The 17,729-nt window shown below is 37.4% G+C and overlaps 1 protein-coding gene and 1 long non-coding RNA gene across 44 annotated transcripts in view; one reads left to right on the plus strand and one right to left on the minus strand.

Annotated features, from left to right (window-relative positions):
- Positions 1–17,729, plus strand: part of ZBTB20 (zinc finger and BTB domain containing 20) — a 477,629-nt gene that overhangs the window by 20,323 nt on the left and 439,577 nt on the right. The window lies entirely within an intron of this gene.
- LOC121106595 lies at positions 1,133–16,617 on the minus strand. The gene is made up of 3 exons (XR_005839160.2): positions 16,536–16,617; positions 16,244–16,427; positions 1,133–2,507 (listed from the first exon to the last, which is right to left on the minus strand). It is a non-coding gene; the product is annotated as an uncharacterized LOC121106595 (long non-coding RNA).

A 17,729-nucleotide genomic window follows, 5' to 3' on the forward strand; every position in this document is an offset into this window, starting at 1 on the left:
GTTCAAATACATATCTTTCTGAAATTCAAGCATGAAGGCAATCGCTCTATGGGCTGAAATTTCATAATCCTAAAATATGTGATAATTTTGTAATGCTTGGTAGTTCTTGTCCCTCATGTCTGTCTTTCTTTTGGAGGATTATTCTTTCAATACTTGTCCATGATTTTAGCTGTTCTAGAACCTTAAGAATAAACAAAAAGCCTAAGGAACACATGTGGTCGGCTTCCCTGTCCAAAAGAGGATAGACTGTACATTTTGTTGTTTCTGATAAATATTTGTCTAGACTGTTGTGAATACTACTTCAAGTGATCTATTCTAGTACCTCATTTTTCTTACCATCAGAAAGACTTTCTTGTTGCCTAACCTAAATCTTCCTTGGTGCAGTTTACTTCACTTCTTTCTTCTTCAATTATTCATATTTCCTCTGCAACAGCTTTTTATGCCCAGGAAATTTGGGTAATGTAGTGTCAATGGTTTACCACTGTTAAGTTACCATGACATGTAGTTATTTTTTTGCATTTTTTTTCCTACTCTGTGATATCTATGTTTATTATCATTCATGCTTTTTTTTTGTGAGTATTCCTCTGCTGTTTCTATTTGGACAATTTGCATCTTGAAACTTTTCAAAACTGAGTAGAGTTGAAGTTTACTTCCTGTATCCTCTGGGCTACATGTCTGCTTTGATAAAGCCAAAAATGACGAATGACCCCTTGCTTCACTAAGATATTACAAACTTACATCAGATTTATAATTCTCCATAACCTTATCCTTTTCTGAAGAGCTGCTGCTGTCCCAGTTATATGCCATTTTGTATTTGTCATTAATTATTTCTGCCTAGGTACAGTACTTTACCCATATTCCTCTTGAATTTCCTCTACTGTCTCCAGACCATTACTTGTATTTGCCAAGGACATTTTGAATTTTATTCAGTCATTTGGTGCCTTTCCAGATTCAAGTTGTCTGCAAGTTCGGTAAACAGTATTTTTTTCCCATCATCTATGTTATTAATGAAAAAGTCAAATAATAAAAACAAAACTCCAAGGCAACAACCCAGTTGTTGTAGTCTTTATATTTTATATATTATATTTATTTTTTATTATATTAAATATTTATATATTTTAATAATGGTTGGACTTCTGTAACCAAGTGGCTTTTTATCTGTATGATACTAAGATAAGACTGTTTGCTTTCCTCTGAGTTTGCATGTAAGAATATTACAAAAAACTGTCAAAAGGCCAAAATAAAGTCAAGATACATGACACTTGCTGTTTTCCACAAGGCTTCTTATCCTGTTGTAGAAGGAAATTAGGTTGTTGTTGACATGATTTGTTTTCAAATCAATGTTGATTGCTACTCATCTTTTATAGTTAAGTGCTCACAAGCTGTTCTGATTCATTGTTCAAGAATTTTCTGAAAATTAAGCTCAAGATGACTGGTCAAGAATTCCCTTGTTTGTTCTTTCCTTTTTTCTTGCTTTTCATGGTAGACACTATATTCATTTGTCCAGACTTTACCTGTCTTCCACAAAGTCTCAAAGACAGTTTCAAACAGTTCTTTAGATATACTGGGATTAAATTCATCAGGACCAAATGGCTTGAAAAACATCTAATTTTGCTAAGTACTCTCTAATCTGTTTTGCTGTTTTGGAGTAAGACTGTGACCATATCCCTCTTCATGAGTATTATGTGAATTATCCATGTCTCTTCACGGGAAATTTTGAATGAAAGGTGACATAAAAAGGATGTTAAGCACTTCAGCCAACTCGCGTCATCTGTCAGTTGATCTTCCTCTCCATTGATTTACAGATCCACATTTTTCTTCATCTAACTAATGTACTAATAGAATGGTATCTTATTATTCTTGATATCCCTAGTTAGTTTTGTGCTTTGAGCATAATGATTTTGCCCCTTCATGTTTGTACTATTCTTGTACTCCTCATCATATATTCTGATACCTTGCTATTTTCTTTGGGCTTTTTATTCCCTGTCTTGATAGCAGTAAAGAACTCGTAATTTAGTGATGTTAAAACCCTACTACTCTCCTTTATTCCTCTCTACTGGGATAGTTTGTGTCTATGATTTTATTATAGTTTCTTGGAAGGAGATAACTGTTCTTAACTTCCCTTTTCCTGCAGACTTTCTCTGAGACTTCAACACTCTGTGTTGCACTTACGCACTCTGTTCACCCATACAGGCTAGAGCCCAGTCTAGAGGAAGTGTCCATTTAGTCTTTTAATTACTTTCTGCTGTACTAATTAAGCCTCAATCTTGATGTGTTAAGGTTTCTAGATTCTTTCTCTATTCAACAAACGTGTTCTTCTCTCTGTTCTCCTTGTAATTAATTTTCTTGTCTTATGAGCTTTTTTGCACGTTTTGCAGGTGAGTGCTATTGCAACTATATATTTCCCCGTAGTTGTCCTCTAAAATTAGTATTTGTCCACTTTTTGTCCCAATGTTGTGCAAGTCTTCTGTTGCTAAACTTTGTTCATGCTCATTTGCCATTTCAGCCTGTTGGAAACAAAAGCAAAGTGTTCTCTCTTTAATCGTAGTTAATAGCAATTTCAGAGAGTTTGAATGAAACATTTTAAGGCAATGACAGATTTCCATAGTACTGAACTTGTCATGTTGCAACCACTATTTGCAGACTTCCTTAGGAGGGAATCTTCTATGCTGGAGATAGTCAGTAGTTCTTGTCTTACTACTTGGAAGAATTAAAGGACACCTTAACATGCATCTACAGGGTTTTTTTTCTTTCTTGTAATAACAAATATTTGGAGAATTCCAGAGAATCTAAAATTAAATTTGCACAATCTAATTTCTTATGTTAGTCTGTTCAGAGATCAACATTTTAAAATGATTGTGTACAGGTTACTAAATTTCAGTCATTTTAAAGGAAAATGCAGTCAAGACAGCTATTCAGTGTCCCTCTGTTATCAGTGGAGGGGAGGAGAAAAATACCCTTTGAGACTTACTCATCCTAAATAACGTTAGAGTTTTAGGGTGAGATTACTGGCTCTCTGGAGAATATTATGATGGCTTCAGTTAGACACCTAACTTTTAGATAGTTTAATATATTATATGCATCCCATGCCTGATTGGATTTATCTGAAGAAAATTCTGTTCAATTATACAACGCAGAAAGCTACCATCCTTTATCTTATTTTGGAGAGGTTGTGTATGTTGGAATTTTCCAGAGTTTCGAAAGGGTTATACATCTTTAACAATTTCCGTTTTTGAAGAACTTTGCATCATCTTCCTTGTTTTTTCATTGTAACTTGCTCCCCAGTTTGCTTTGTGATGAAGAAACTGCCCAGATTCTTCATTTTGGTATGGTTTCTATTTGATAGATAGTTTCTTTCCCCCAGTTATTTGTTCTTCAACACTGCAGGTAAATACATGGAAGGTTACCATGTTACCTTCCTCGCAGGTCACACACAGATTAGTTAACATTTGCGCATAGTTTTGAGTATGTTAATCTCTCTTTATAAGCTATTACGTATTTTTGATGACTGTTTTTACTTGTATTTAGGAGCAAGCCACTCAAAATAAATGACCCTGGACAACAGATTAAATGTATTTGTTTTTTTATGGAGAAGAGCTAATGTCATTTTGGTGCTGCAAAAGTTTTCCTCTTTATCTCTGTACAGCCGTAAGGTGTCTGTGACACTATTATTTTGGCCACTCTTGCCAAAAAATTGTCAAGAAATTAGTGGGGAATTCAGAGAAGAACAACAGAAGTTAAGAGGCTGAAGAGATTGAAATATGAGCAAAGATTACAAGAATTTAATATGTACAGTTTGGACTAAATGATGACTAAGACATATGATAACAATCTACAAGTATTTGAAGGGTGTAAAATACTAAGACAAAAAAAAAATATTTTAAGACGTTCAAAGGGGTAAAATGCAGTGAGGAAAAATCTCAGTGTGAACCACTGACTTCCAGAGAACTGTATGTGCTGGCTTCATGGAGTGGAGCCTATAAGAAAGTGGTAAGAAGCCTACAGTCCCACGTAGGCCTGGGATTGCACGCAATCTCCCTGCCTACCAGAGGGTTCCTTCTGGTAGCAGCAGCTTGCCTTCAGCTGATATTTTTGTGGATCAGCCCTTTTCTATCATATGGCTGTACATGTCCCTCTCCATTTGAGAAGCGTAGGCAGAAGCAAGCTATCACCAATGGAATAATTAATCTAATTTTCAACTCCCTGCAGAGGTGTGAGAAACACCTAGGAAAGAGTAGGGCTGAGGGGACATTGCAGAACTGGTCTGTTGGTGATGGTTTGCCCTTGGCAGCTGTCTTTCCCACACACACACTCCTGACCTGGAACCAGAGTATTTTCAAAGGTAAAGTACAACATAGGCTTGCAGCAAATATGGTCATGTAGTTGTTGAAAGGTCTTACATGCTTCTAATGTTGGAAGAAAACAAAAGGCCCATTCAGAAAGGGAACGGCACTTAACAGGGCTGTTCTGTAGAAGCTAGGCTGATGTAGGCAGAAGATCAACAAAATGCAATAAGAATAGCATTTTACAGTATCTTGGCAAGGGACTGGAATGACATCCTAGGTGCTTTTCTGTTCCTCTTGTCCTCTTCTTTCATTTCTATAAGTTAGTGCGATCACATGAAAAAGTTTTTCCATGTGGATTTTTTTTCCCCTCAACCTGAGAGCACTCAACACCTATTTGTCCATTCTGATACAGGCTGCAGGTTGACACTGAATGCTTAGATTAATTAGCACATCTTCTACCATCCCAGTGAATCATAATGAACTAGTTTAAGCCTAAAAATATTTAACTGTCCTGACCACTATTTACTGCGTTGGTATTTTTGCTTAGTAAGGACTTCTTTACTGTTTACAGCTTGTTTCATGCTCTTAATAGATATTGACAGGAGGAGTGAGGAATACAGCACTTGCTCCCTGTTCTGCTCTCTGTTCCTCGTTTTTGTTTTTGTGTGTATGCAAAACCATCATGCATGCCAGCTTGGGAAGTTGGCATCCCTCCTGTTAAGACCAAACTTACTCTCTGTTGCAGTATAAATAGTGCTTGCTTCTGACTTCAGAGCAGTACCCATGCTGTATGCATTTTGTAGCTGGCTGGGAAGCAGGAGCTGTATTAAAGAGTCTTCCGTGTATGTGAGGATTTTATATTTGAAGTTTTACATTTTCTGACTGAGTTGGAGCACACATCTGGGGATAGGCCTTTAAGCTTTTGTGGAATTAGGGGGGCTGGAGTTTTTCAATTTTGGAGTGGTTCAGTTTAAGAAATTCCTACTTCACTGGCATGATGTGGGAGAAAGAAAAGCAAATGCCATTCTTTATAATCTCCAGATATAAACCTGGGAGCACTCCTGGCTTTGGCAGTCCGACACTATCTGTAAATCACTGGAAGAAGAGTGGGAAATTGCACCAGGTGAACCAGATGTATTTGGAAATGTCATTTAGTTTGCTAGTCTGGGTTTTTTGATTTGGTAAAATCACATTGTTCTGTTTTGTAAAAGTACCTGGCTGGGCAAAACCGAGACCATTTGGTCACACAAAGGGGACAGAGGAAGGAAGCTGAAGGGAGGTTTAAGAGGACATTTTGAGTTACAGAGGTAAAGAGCCACTGCAGACTTTGCTGGCAGTATGTGAAGTTGTACCATCAGAAATTAGTCCTTGGGCTTTTGAAAAATACTCTCTTGAAGTTACACAATAGAAGGAGATAACAGTTCTAGTGGATCTAAGGAAAACAGCTATTTTCTCAATGGAAAGTGCTGGTCTATCTGCCCCAGTTATCCCCTTGGGAAGTGCCTTGCCTCTCTGGCACTCATAGCCAGCTAAACCTTGGAGAAAAGGAATCACTTCATCCTTTTGTCTGTTGCATTTTTGGTTTCGGAATTGGGGTAGTCTGCTGGACGCGCTCAAGAAAATCTTGCCAAGAGGGATGCTGGGTTCTAGGGTTGTGCTGTGTTGCTACAGATCATGTCACGTCCATGGGTAAACAGTCCAAAAATAAAAGCAGCAAATGATACAAAAAGGAATCCAGTTATATTTTTATATCTCATTAAGTTTCGCTCCTCCTTCTGGTTTTATTGGCAGAGTTGTAAGGGGAGTATACATCTCCATCTGAGAAGATGTGAAAATAGTTGCATTGGTTGGGTGGGCAGACATACTTTTTGCCCCTCTCCTTTTTTTTCTGTTGTGGGGATTAAATGGGAACAGGTTTAGGCTCTCATTTTTGGACATCCTTATTTTATCATGTATAGAAAACACCTGCTGATTTAAGAGTAGTTACTAGTATCCTACCCAGGGGTTCTTTATTTAGGTACACAGCTAAAAGACTTGCTGCCCCAAGCTGTCATTTAACAGAGCAGATTACTTACTATTGCTGTGAGCCAAAGGTATAGGGTATAGGCGGGTGGACTTGTTTTTGAACCCTGAACTTTCCCTCTGTGGTAGTGACAGATGAGTAGGGTGGAAAACAGGCAAGGATCCACAAACACCAGTCTTGTTTTACCATGTGCCTGTCCCCAGAGCTGTGCATTAGCTTGATCTGTCCCTGCAGAATACTGGCTACAAGAGTTGTCCTCTTTAGTCCCCTCTATTTAATGTGAAGCTAATAGCTAATTTATAATGTTACCTTTTGTTATTTTGGGTGGTCCTTGACTGCCAACCCTACGGGAAATAGTTAAGATGTGGTTGGACAATTGTGTTGGAACTAGACTGAAGAACAGAAGGCTCTGGGGAGACCTCACTGTGGCCTTCCAATACTTGAAGGGAGCATATAAACAGGAGGAGGAAAGACTGTTTACTAGGGTGGATAGTGATAGGACAAGGGGGAATGGTTTTAAACTGAGACAGGGGAGATTTAGGTTAAATATTAGGAGAAAGTTTTTTCACACATGATGATGTGTGACATGATGATGTGTGGTGACATGCTGAACAGGCTGCCCAAGGAGGTTGTGGATGCCCCATCCCTGGAGGCATTCAAGGCCAGGCTGGATGTGGCTCTGGGCAGCCTGGTCTGGGTTGGCAACCCTGCACATAGCAGAGGGGTTGAATCTAGATGATCATTGTGGTCCTTTTCATCCCAGGCCATTCTATGACTGCTCTGTCCATCCAAACACCTAGGGCAGTCCAGGGAAGGAGAGGAGGGTTTTGTACACAGAGATGCACTGAGGAATCTCTGCTATGTGTGTTTCATTTTATTTTCTTTTTTCCCCTTTCTTTGTGCTGGAATCCTCCAGCTTGCTCAGCACCTAGGTTGTTAATGGCTTCTGGAAATGAATTATGGCTGCCAGGAGTGCTAAAGCCCCATCTCAGATTTGTTCCCACATCATGTGTAAGATATGGTTAGGTTCTGGTCCAGATAACTTTTCGGTCTTTAAATTGGAGTAGTGAACCTTTTTCATAGGTTCATCCATCATGAGTGTCTTAGTTCTGCCAGATTTTGATCCTGAAAATAATTGTTTTTCAGACAGAAGCTATGGGTTTGATAGAGCAGGAGATAGGACTCTTTTTATAGCCATAATCCTGTGTTGTAAGAATTGTTTGTCTCATGTCTCCTACTTAGGATTTCTGTGTAGTTATTTATACCATTCTTATTGCATTCAGTAAGGGGCATGACTCCCCAGTGCGGATCTGCAAACATGATGATGCATGGAAAGTTTCAGTTAGTATTTAATGAACTTCTTCATATATTCAGTACGAGGACATTGCTGAGGATGCAAGCCTTGGCAAGTAGAAGTATCAACTGTTTTGTTTTGTTGGGATTTTTTTTTTTCTTGCTACTTAAAGCACTGAACTTAAGCACACTTGAACTAGTAACTAGAGAAACATGATTTCTTAAAGTCATTTCTGGAAGCTAGTATTGTAAGATGGCCTTGCAAAGGCCAAAGAATGAGGTATTCCCAGAGAAAGTGTTAAACAAAAATCTTAATTAAAGTATGTACGAGTTACGACTATTCTTCCTGTGAAAACACCAGTGTTTCTATCACTTCACTAAGGGTCTTTTTGTACAGTAGACAAAGGCCTGCAAGGAAAACAAAAGACTTTGCATCTGGGAATTAAAAAAGGAATATTTTCTTTGTTCCAAGTAACCCATACTGTTAATTCTAAAAATGAAATAGAATATTTTTCTAAAAGCTTAGTATGCAGCCTGAGCATTTCCATGGAATGTCCTTTACTATTCACTGACTCACTCCCTATTCATTTATAGTTAATATATGGCACTTTTATTGTGGTTTCTAAAGTATGGAGGTTATGTGAGTCAGATGCAATTTAGAATAGAGATTATCTTTAAATAATCAAAAACATACTTTGCCAAAAATACTTAAAAAGAAAAAAAAAAGAAAGCATTGAGTGTTCTCAACATGAGAAGTGCTTTTAAAAAAATACTTTTTTTCCAATAAATGAGGGGGAAGAAGTGTTATGTAAACCTAAGTGCTTAGCAGACATCCGTCTACTTCCTCCAAGGAGACGAGGGGTTTTAAGATTTTTCAGAGCTCATGAGAAAGGCACATCCTTGAGTGCTTGCGCCAAGGACGTGATGGAAACATTTCCTTGAAAATTTGCAGCGTGAACACATAAGGTTAGAGGTGGCACAGATGATAAATTTCTTGAAGACTTCAATCAAGGGCGTTTTGGAGAATGTGGATGTTTGGATATCTCCATTAAAAACAGAAGAAAAAAAGCTCCCCAAACAAGTACCTCCTTTTCTGCCCTGTCTTTTTTTCACTTCTTTCTTCTTCTTATGTTGATTATGGTTTTTATAAAGTTTTTCATTAATGATATGGTGTTAGTAAGGGCAATTGTTAGTTTTTCTGCTGTGACTTTGAAGTCTCTTTGTTGTGACAGCTGTTAGGCTGGCATTTCCTGGACATCAGTGGTGTATTATGATAGCTTGCCTGCTTCCCTTCTTTCTGATGGATTTTCTCAGAAAGGATAGCAGACTGGCAGACTCAGATTCCTCTATTATAAAAGCAGAAGGCGGATCATAGTGCACTGTAGTTGAGAGAAATATGGGGATCCAAAGAATTATCAGCTTTTTTTGTAACATAGTTAGCAGTGTGTTCTATAGACAGAATGAAAGAGATCTCCAAGTTAGAAATGTGCATGCATCCTTTTGCTATTTGTTTTTAAATTGAGTGCGGCAATAAATACTGCTGGACTATCAAATTGATACTGAATGAATAGAGGCCACATTAGCAAAAAACATGCATTTATTATGTCATGAAAAAACATACCATTGGCTTAAAGTCTAAACAGCCCTGCAGAGATGATGTATTTTCAACCATACGTTAAGCCTCGTGGTTTTTCAATTACAACAGGACTTTTTTCCTCTGCTGATTTTTTTTTTAATAACTAAAGGAACAAATACATCTTGGTTTTCAGCTTTAATCTGGTGCTTTGTGTACTCTGACCTCCTAATCACACTCTCTGTGACATAGCAATCTACTGCTATGGAAAGTAGGTGATTTGGGCTGCCATGAAAGTGATGATATACTCATATATCTTGTGCACTTAGGACAGAAAAGTTCAAAGAAATACATTAACCAAATGAATGAAATGTTACGGGAGCCCATAATTCAGCTACAGAGTGTCTCTCCCAGTTCATGAGTGGTTCTTCATCTGTGTTGTGACTTTAAATGTGAGCACCAGGTGTGAAGATTTCTGTTTATCTTTATTTCAGCAAAAACAAACACACAAAAAATTCAGAGCTGATGCAGATGATGAAATGTAAAGATGTGTGATGGGTTTAGTAAATAGTCATGGTGCATATGTCTAAACAAGGAAGGAGATTGTGGAATGTGGTATTAGTTTATAATGCTCTCCTTTCATTACTATAGAACCATCTGCCTCTCTGGCATGTTCCTTAAAATTTTACATTTTGGTTTATAACCTTCAACATTAGTGGTGTTTCCTCTGCTGAGTTAGTGGAATCATCTACATCACAAGGTAAATACCATCAACGTCTACTGCAAATTGTTCTTCATCCAAACTGAAAGATATGACTGACCTTTTTTATTAAATGAGAAAGCCATTGTAGAATGGATTTGAGAGGTGTGATGTAAATGTGAGTTTTAGGGCAAGGGTATACTCCTCTTGGCACCAGTATCAGTTCCTCTGTGGTCTTAGATGTATTACCCAAATGTTCTACATGGAATCTCCCATCTGTAGTGTACAGCTAATGCTACTCCTCTCCCTGGAGAGGATTATGATGGTTAATGTCTGTAAAGTTCTGTGAAAATGGAAAGTGTTTTATTAAAAAATAAATAAATGGATAAAAGCTGTGTCCCTGCTGGCTGTCCCCAATAAATTGAAGACTGTTAGTGAACATTTTTACCTTCACAATCCAGCACCTTTTAAGTGTGGACTTGTGGTTGTTTGAGGAATGCACGGTCCAACATTGTAAATGCACATTTCTTGTTTTCTTCAAAGAATATCATCCTCATTTAACATTTTTCACTGAGCTTTTCTTCTGAAAGTTTTTTTTCTTAAGGTTTGTCTTCACCTGCTCAGTTTGATCAAATGGTTAGGAGGTTTAGATTTTTCAATCCACCCCAGCTTGCTAGGAATCCTGGAGCAAGTCAGTTTGGAACCTTAAGAATGACTCTTGACAGATTCCTTTGGATGTGCCCAATGCTCTACTGAATATTGTGATGAAGAATAGAGAAACTTGTCCATGGATACAGGCTGAGAATCTCTGTTCAGAATTTGTTATCTAGTAATCTATAAATTGGCACAAGGTTCGGAACTGATCTGTGAACTGTTATGTACTTGTAAAACATGCAAAAATAGTGTTTTAGTCATTGGCTTACTTCAGTGAATATGTGATGGTGGTTTTAGAAGTGGTAAATGTTTCTTTTGATGCATGGTTTTGGATGAAGGCTAAAAGATTAGGAAGTCCAAACTCAGTTTATTAGGTCTTTTGGGTGGTTTTTTTTTGTTTGGTTGGTTTTGTTTAAATTATAAATACTTTATGAAGAAAAGGAACTTGAAGCTCCTTGCCTAGGCTGATCTTCAGTTGTGGTGTGGATACTTTGAGGGTATAAACCACAGAGGAAGTTGGGATAAAACAGCTACTTAAAAAGAGATTAAGGGATTTACTTCATTGCCTCTATGGGATGTGATTTAAAGAGAGAAGAACCCACTTTTTTTGTATTGCAGCTACTTTTATTGGCTATAGGTTTTAATCTCCTGGGAAGATTCTCACATCTTTCTATCAGCTAATTTTGGTAGTTAATCCAGACCAGTCAACAGAATTGTACATTGCACTTGATTTCTTGGTAATTTTAAAAGCCTTCAGTGTCTTCTCTGACAGTGTAACTCTAGTCTTTTGGCACAGGTGGCATGGATGAGTAAGGACAATAGATAACTGTACTTAAACACTATTTTCCAGAGATAAAAGAAATTGAATGTTGAGGTGTGGGGGGAAGAAGGCATTATATAAAAAGAATTGAACAGAGAATGATGATGACTCCAGTTCAAACAACTTGTTAAACTCTCTGTGGTTAGTTAATTTTTTTCCCTGCAGAGTTATATATGGGACAGAAACTGAACTTTGTCTTCCAACTTGCTTGCCAACTACAATCAGTAGGGACACAGTGCTTTTAAACTGTACAGGTTTGCTGACACCCTCAGAATTTTACAGTCACAGTACTCAATAGTGTATGTTTTAGAAGTTTTTGGTGATCTTTCATATGGTAACTGATTTCTATGTGATGGTTTGAGGATGGTATGATTGGGGGCAGTTGAGATGGGAAGCTCAGTACTGTTACCACTCTCAGTAGGTGGTAGCTCCAGAACAATATTATATGCCAGTTAATAGATGTTGTGATTGAGAGGGTGTTCTCAGTTGGCTCTTATTTACCTATATCTGCCTATCCTGTAGGATAAAACTTTCAACCTGCTTATATTTTCTTTCTCAAAAGCTTAACTCTAGATTTGTTCTCTTTCTGCACATTTATTTTATCTTTATCATATGTCAGCTCAGTATTTCAATAATAGGTCCAGTCATGCCCAAAGTTCCTACAATCCATTTTCAGTAGTGGATCATCCAATTAGGAGATCATGCCCTCTGCACTTCTGCAAGGCTTGATTTATTTTAGAATTATAAGTATGCAAAGTCACTTTTGAGAAAAAGTTACTGATGCCTACATAACTTTTTTTATTAAAAAAATCAAGTATTGGATATTGTATACTGCTACTGATTTGTTCTTCTAAATTAAAGATGGCCAGGAGGTGTTTGAGCATCTTACTCTTGATCATCCATGCGGTTCATTTGCTAGTTTTCTGTGTGGCTGTGCTTTGAACTTTCTTAAGTAATTCTGTCCAAGACCAGTCTGTTGTAGAGAGAAAGCTCTGTGCAGTGTGAATTTGAGCTAGGCATTGTCATGTAGGCTTAGGAATTGAGATGGGTTCCAGGTTCTTTAGTTTTAAAACTCTTCTCTGTTATTGTGTAAACATTGCCTCTGTGACCCAAATATTAGTCTGGAGAAGAGGAGGCTCAGCTTATAGCTCTCTACACCTACTTGAAAGAAGGTTGTGGCAAGGTGGGGGTCTGCCTTTTCTCCTGAGTAACAGCAATGAGAGGGAATGTGTCAAGGGAGATTCAGGTTGTATGTGAGGAAAAATTTATTCTCCAAAAGACTGGAAAGGCACTGGAATGGGCTGCCCACAGAGGTGGTTCTATCCCTGGAGGTGTTGAAGAAGTGTGTAGATGTGGTACTAAGGGACATGATTTAGTGGGCAATATTGGTGGTAGGTGGGTGGTTGAACTAGATGACCTTGGAGGTCTTTTCCAACCTTAATGATTCTGTGATTCTATGATTAACTGATACAGAAGACTGAGGTAGTTAAAATGGGTTGTCAGCAAAGCCTACACCTTAAGATGCTGTTGAAGTGAAAATAGTAATTGGCTCTCTTCTGTGCCTAATGTGAATTTAGAACTGACATTCTAATACACTGATTTCTTTGCTGTGTTCCTTCATCAAGAAGGCATAAAAGCAACAGATCTCGTTGACTTTAAAGATGCATGTGATTCACTTTGTTGCTGCTGAGACACTACCATCTTGGGATACTCTACTAAAGTTAAATGAAGACTTGAAGACTTCTCTGTTGTAAAGGGTACAATGCACCACTGAGTTTGTGAACAAATGGAAGCTCTCCTTTTCTTTCTGGACTTTCTGATCCCAGCATCAGTCAAGACAAAGCAGATGGCTCAATAACCAGATGTTTGCTATCAACCTGCCCCCATGGTTTGTGATGATTTATGCTTGCTAAGAATCTGCCTGATAAAGCTGAATCAAAATATGAGGTTTCTGTGCTGGCCCTGGCACTTCACTTTTGTTTATGGTCTTGGTCTTGCCTATGAAAAGGCAAAGAGAATTTGATTAATGCTGTAATCATGGTTGCCTCTTTACTTGTCATATTTCTGATCCTTAGTCTAGGTTGAGCATTTGCTAATAGGTTCCTTTGGAAGACATTCAGTGTTAATAACGTTCTCTTTCTTTGGAAGTGTTTAAGAAATGTTAACAAAAAAATCAATATGATCCAACCCCCGGTGGTTTCTATCATGTAGCTTTTTCTCATTTATAGAATTTCATTGTTGTTGCTTTTAACCAAAACCAGCCAGCTTTACGTCCACTTACTAAGCCTTTGTATTTTTGGTCTAGAGTTTAGAAATAGAAGTGTCTGATACCCAGAACAACATATTTATATTTTTTTCCCTGTGTAAATCAAACCCAACTTGATGAATTAGGTGGTTTTTAGTTTTTATATGTGGGGTTATAGTGGTGTTGGAAGGAAAATAAGTGAAAACAACAAAACCTGTGGATTCAGACTGGCTGTCAGTGTTCCAGAAACCTTAAAGTACTCTTTGAAACTTCTGGAAGGTTTAGCTCTGAAGATTAGGGCTCAAAAATGCAAATAAGAAAATAAATGTAGAAATATTTCAAGTTAAATCTTTTCAATCTGTTTTTCTCTGTGCTGCCTTTCAGCATCCTGTGTTTTCTCTTTGCATTCCATTCCCTGAAAACCTTTTCTACTTTAAGAAACTGTTGAAATGCTTATTTATGATCAGCATAGTATTCAAGGTTCTCCAGCTTCTGAGGTACTGAAACCAGTGCTATGCCCTTCATTTCTAGCCCTACAGTTCCCTAAAACACTGAGAGACGTAAAGATGAGAAAAGTAGCTCCTGTGCACATATCCTGTAGCTATATGTGTAGCTATATATATATAAATATATATATATTTATATGCCATAAATGTAACCCAAGCCACTCTGTTTTCTAAACATTTTAAAATGCTCATCAGAACTGACAGCTTGTATGAAGATTCCATCCCTGCATAATTTAATGCATCAGCTGTATCTTCCCTTATTCCCTAACCCCAAGTTACCTGAAAATGAGTTTTGTAATGAGTTTTATAACTTTAAACAGAGCTGCTGGATACTACCATAAATTTCATTCCATATATTAAAAAAATTATATATTTTGACTAGAACTATTTTTTAAACAAGCCAAATGCATTTCAATAATATAAGTAGAGATGAATAAACTAGCTTAGCTAGAACACTTGGCCTCATATTTACTATCAGAACTTTAACATGGTTTCTTGTGCAGTGCTGACACAGTTGTAAAAATAACAAAAATGAGAAACAAAAATAGTTTCTAAGACATGGAATTAGAGCATGGTTGCTGCTTGTGAACTGTACCAGTGTATGTGCAGTCTGTGGGTCTATTGATCATTCTTTTATGTCAAACTCTCAGTATATACAGCATGTGCTAAGTTATTGGGAAGAGATCTATCTCAGCCAGCTAGAAAATCTTTTATGCTTTTCTCTCACTCCCAGGGGAAAAGAATAGAAAATCTTAAGTCTTATTTGCTTTAAAATGGAGTTTCTTTGTTTATACATCAAAGCATCACCTGTTTACCTAGTGGAACTTAAAGAGTTCTTGAGTCAACAATGATTTGAACTTCATGGATCCATTTTGTACCTTTAAAGAACCCTGTTCAACCAAACATCATCTTGATTAAAAATATGCCATGAACTTACTGTAAAATGGAAAATATTGAGACTGGGAATGGTCATTTCTTGCTGACATGACATCTGGAGGGCAGTTTAGAAATATAGTCAGGCACTGGTTTTGGGGTTACCTTTTGGCAGTGAAAGAAGAGGGGAAAAATGAAATATGAAGAAATCACCCACAGTGAGTGCAGAAGTCAGGACAAAATGCAGTGAAGATCAGAAGACAGCAAAAGAACTTGCAAGCAAGTGTGGGCAAATACATCAGAAAATTGTTTAATCATCATACACAATGTTGATGCTAGTAAAGGTTACGTTTGGTTTTAGAGGTTTTTAAAGGCTTTTACCTAATTTTGTTAACAATTTCCTGGGCTTTATAGCATTCATTAAAAATGTTTGGTCAAAGCAACAGAACCTCTTTCAGAATGTTCATTTGCCTTATGTCAAGTCACTTGACCCAAGATGAAGAACAACCATGTTCAAATCCTTTATTTGAATAAGGTCTTGTCCCTGAGCGTTGAGTGTCTCAGGTGAAAGACTGTGCTGTTCTAACCTTTTTAGTTTTTTATATAAAGACTCAATAGGATTTGTTGTTTTTTGTTTTGTTTTTTTTCTGATGCAAAATAGTGAAAAATGGAATTGTAAGGTTTTGTGAAACAGGAAAAATCAACTCATCTAGAAGATGCTGAAGCTACACTTTTGGTATTAAAGAATATTTACTAAAAGGACTATATTTAAGAACATAGGAAAGAATCCCAGCTTCTTCTGTACCGCTCGAGAAGCATAATCAAAACTCTTTAAACAGCAGAATTGTTGTAAATAAGGACTTTTGTTTCCTACAGTACTTAAGTTACAAGGACCTGGTAAGCAAGGGAGAAAGCAGCTAAGCTTTCAACCTTACACAAATTTCTTGAGGAGGAATCTTTATAGAGGACTTTTATAGTTTTTGATGAGCTACATATGAGTGCAAAGTGCAAGGATATGGATTTGCCTGCAGGACCAGGACATCCCGACTTCCTGGGGAACAGCAAAACTTTTCATTCCACAAAGCTGTGAAGTGCACATGCACTGCAAATTGGGTAATGTTTTCCCCCACTCATACTTTTCAGTGCTGTTACTGTTGACTGTATAAGTACAAAAAACTGCAGACAATTGCAGTTTTTTTTCAAGTGGAAGTCATCTCTTCATGAGAGGTTTCCATTCATGTTAATAATCTACTTCTTAAGTGTTCCTCACCTTGTTGGCATTCCGTGGTCTGAAAATGTGGCAGTGCAGTTCTCTGAGAGGGAATTTTACTTGCATTCAATTCCCACAGGCTTAACATCGCTGTCCTTCCTTTCCACTCTGAAGTACCTGGTAGAACGGTGCTTTTGATTTGCTGGCAGTGGGGCTTTGAGAGGATTGTGGGTCCAGTGAGATCCTGAATTAGGGAAAAAAAGAGAAAATTATTGTTCAGTAATTTTCCATGTTTTAAGTCTGTAATAGAGCCCTCAAAGTTTTAGAGCATGCAGGGTTCTATCAGTCCTACCCTGACATATGTTTAATGTATGGCAGCTGGAGCTGGAAGAGCTGGTATGGGGCTAGTGCTGTAGCAGGCAAAGAGTGTGATACTGGTCCAGTCACAAACACAGGGCTGTGCCACCTCTTGTACATATTCAGCTGAGCTTGGGGATTCATTTGCAAAGGCTGTTATGAACTTTGAGCTCTTCTCTTTAGGCCTCTATTCAGTTTTAATACTGTTTCCCTGTTCCCTACTCTCTCTCCTACCTGTAGAAACAATGACAGATACTCAATACACAAAAAGAAAAGCTGTAACTAGATTTTGAGCATTCAGTGCTGATAGGTATCCTATTCATAGCTACATATATTGCAGTACTGAAAACAGTGGTGAGACATCAATGTACTTTGGAACAGACCTGACTCTTACTCCATTTTCTTTTCCCAGTGTCCATTTCGTAATGACTACAAGCAAAGGCTCTGTTATGCATCTTCAATTACATTTATTTGATTCTAATTAAGTAGGATGTCAATCATTTTCCTTGAAACCACTGTCTGTACTGAAGGAACATGAATTTGGAAAGAGGAGTGAAATAATATAAGAATATCCCTTGATCTTACCAAAGTAGAAAATAATCCATCTAGACACTGTTCACTGTATTTTTCTTTTCACTTTGTTAAAGTGTGCCTTTACTCCATTCAAAAGTACAATTAAGAGATTGTTAGAGTTGTGATGAGAAGTATTTGGAGTTATAGGGCTGGAAAAGTCAAGACTGAAGATTTTATTTCAAAGGGGGGTCTGGCAGTTTAAAGCCCTCACTTTTCTTTCTTACTGTTATCTGTCCATAGTGCTTTTATAGCTGAATGCTGAAGGAAAAATCAATGTATTTTGTATGTTTGATAGGCCTTTGGTTGAGGCACTTTATTTCCCTAGTATATGTATTTCACATTGTATGTTGATGCCTCACATGGTAATAGAAAAAGGAAAAGCAATAAGGAAAGTGGTAAAATCATGATTGTGAGGGGAAAACAATGAAGACATTTATAAAACTGCGAACATTTGTAGAATATATTTGGAGAAGCAGTAAAACCCAGATCTCTGCCTTTTTGATTTAAAAAAAAAAAAGACTAGATTTTACATGGGTGGTTCATCAATTGGCTGTATAATATGACCTAAATGGCTGCTGGGGGGATGTGTAGTATCTTATAATGGCAGAGGAACATG

Source organism: Gallus gallus, chromosome 1, assembly GCF_016699485.2.
Source record: "Gallus gallus isolate bGalGal1 chromosome 1, bGalGal1.mat.broiler.GRCg7b, whole genome shotgun sequence".
In the NCBI taxonomy this organism is placed as follows: domain Eukaryota; kingdom Metazoa; phylum Chordata; class Aves; order Galliformes; family Phasianidae; genus Gallus; species Gallus gallus.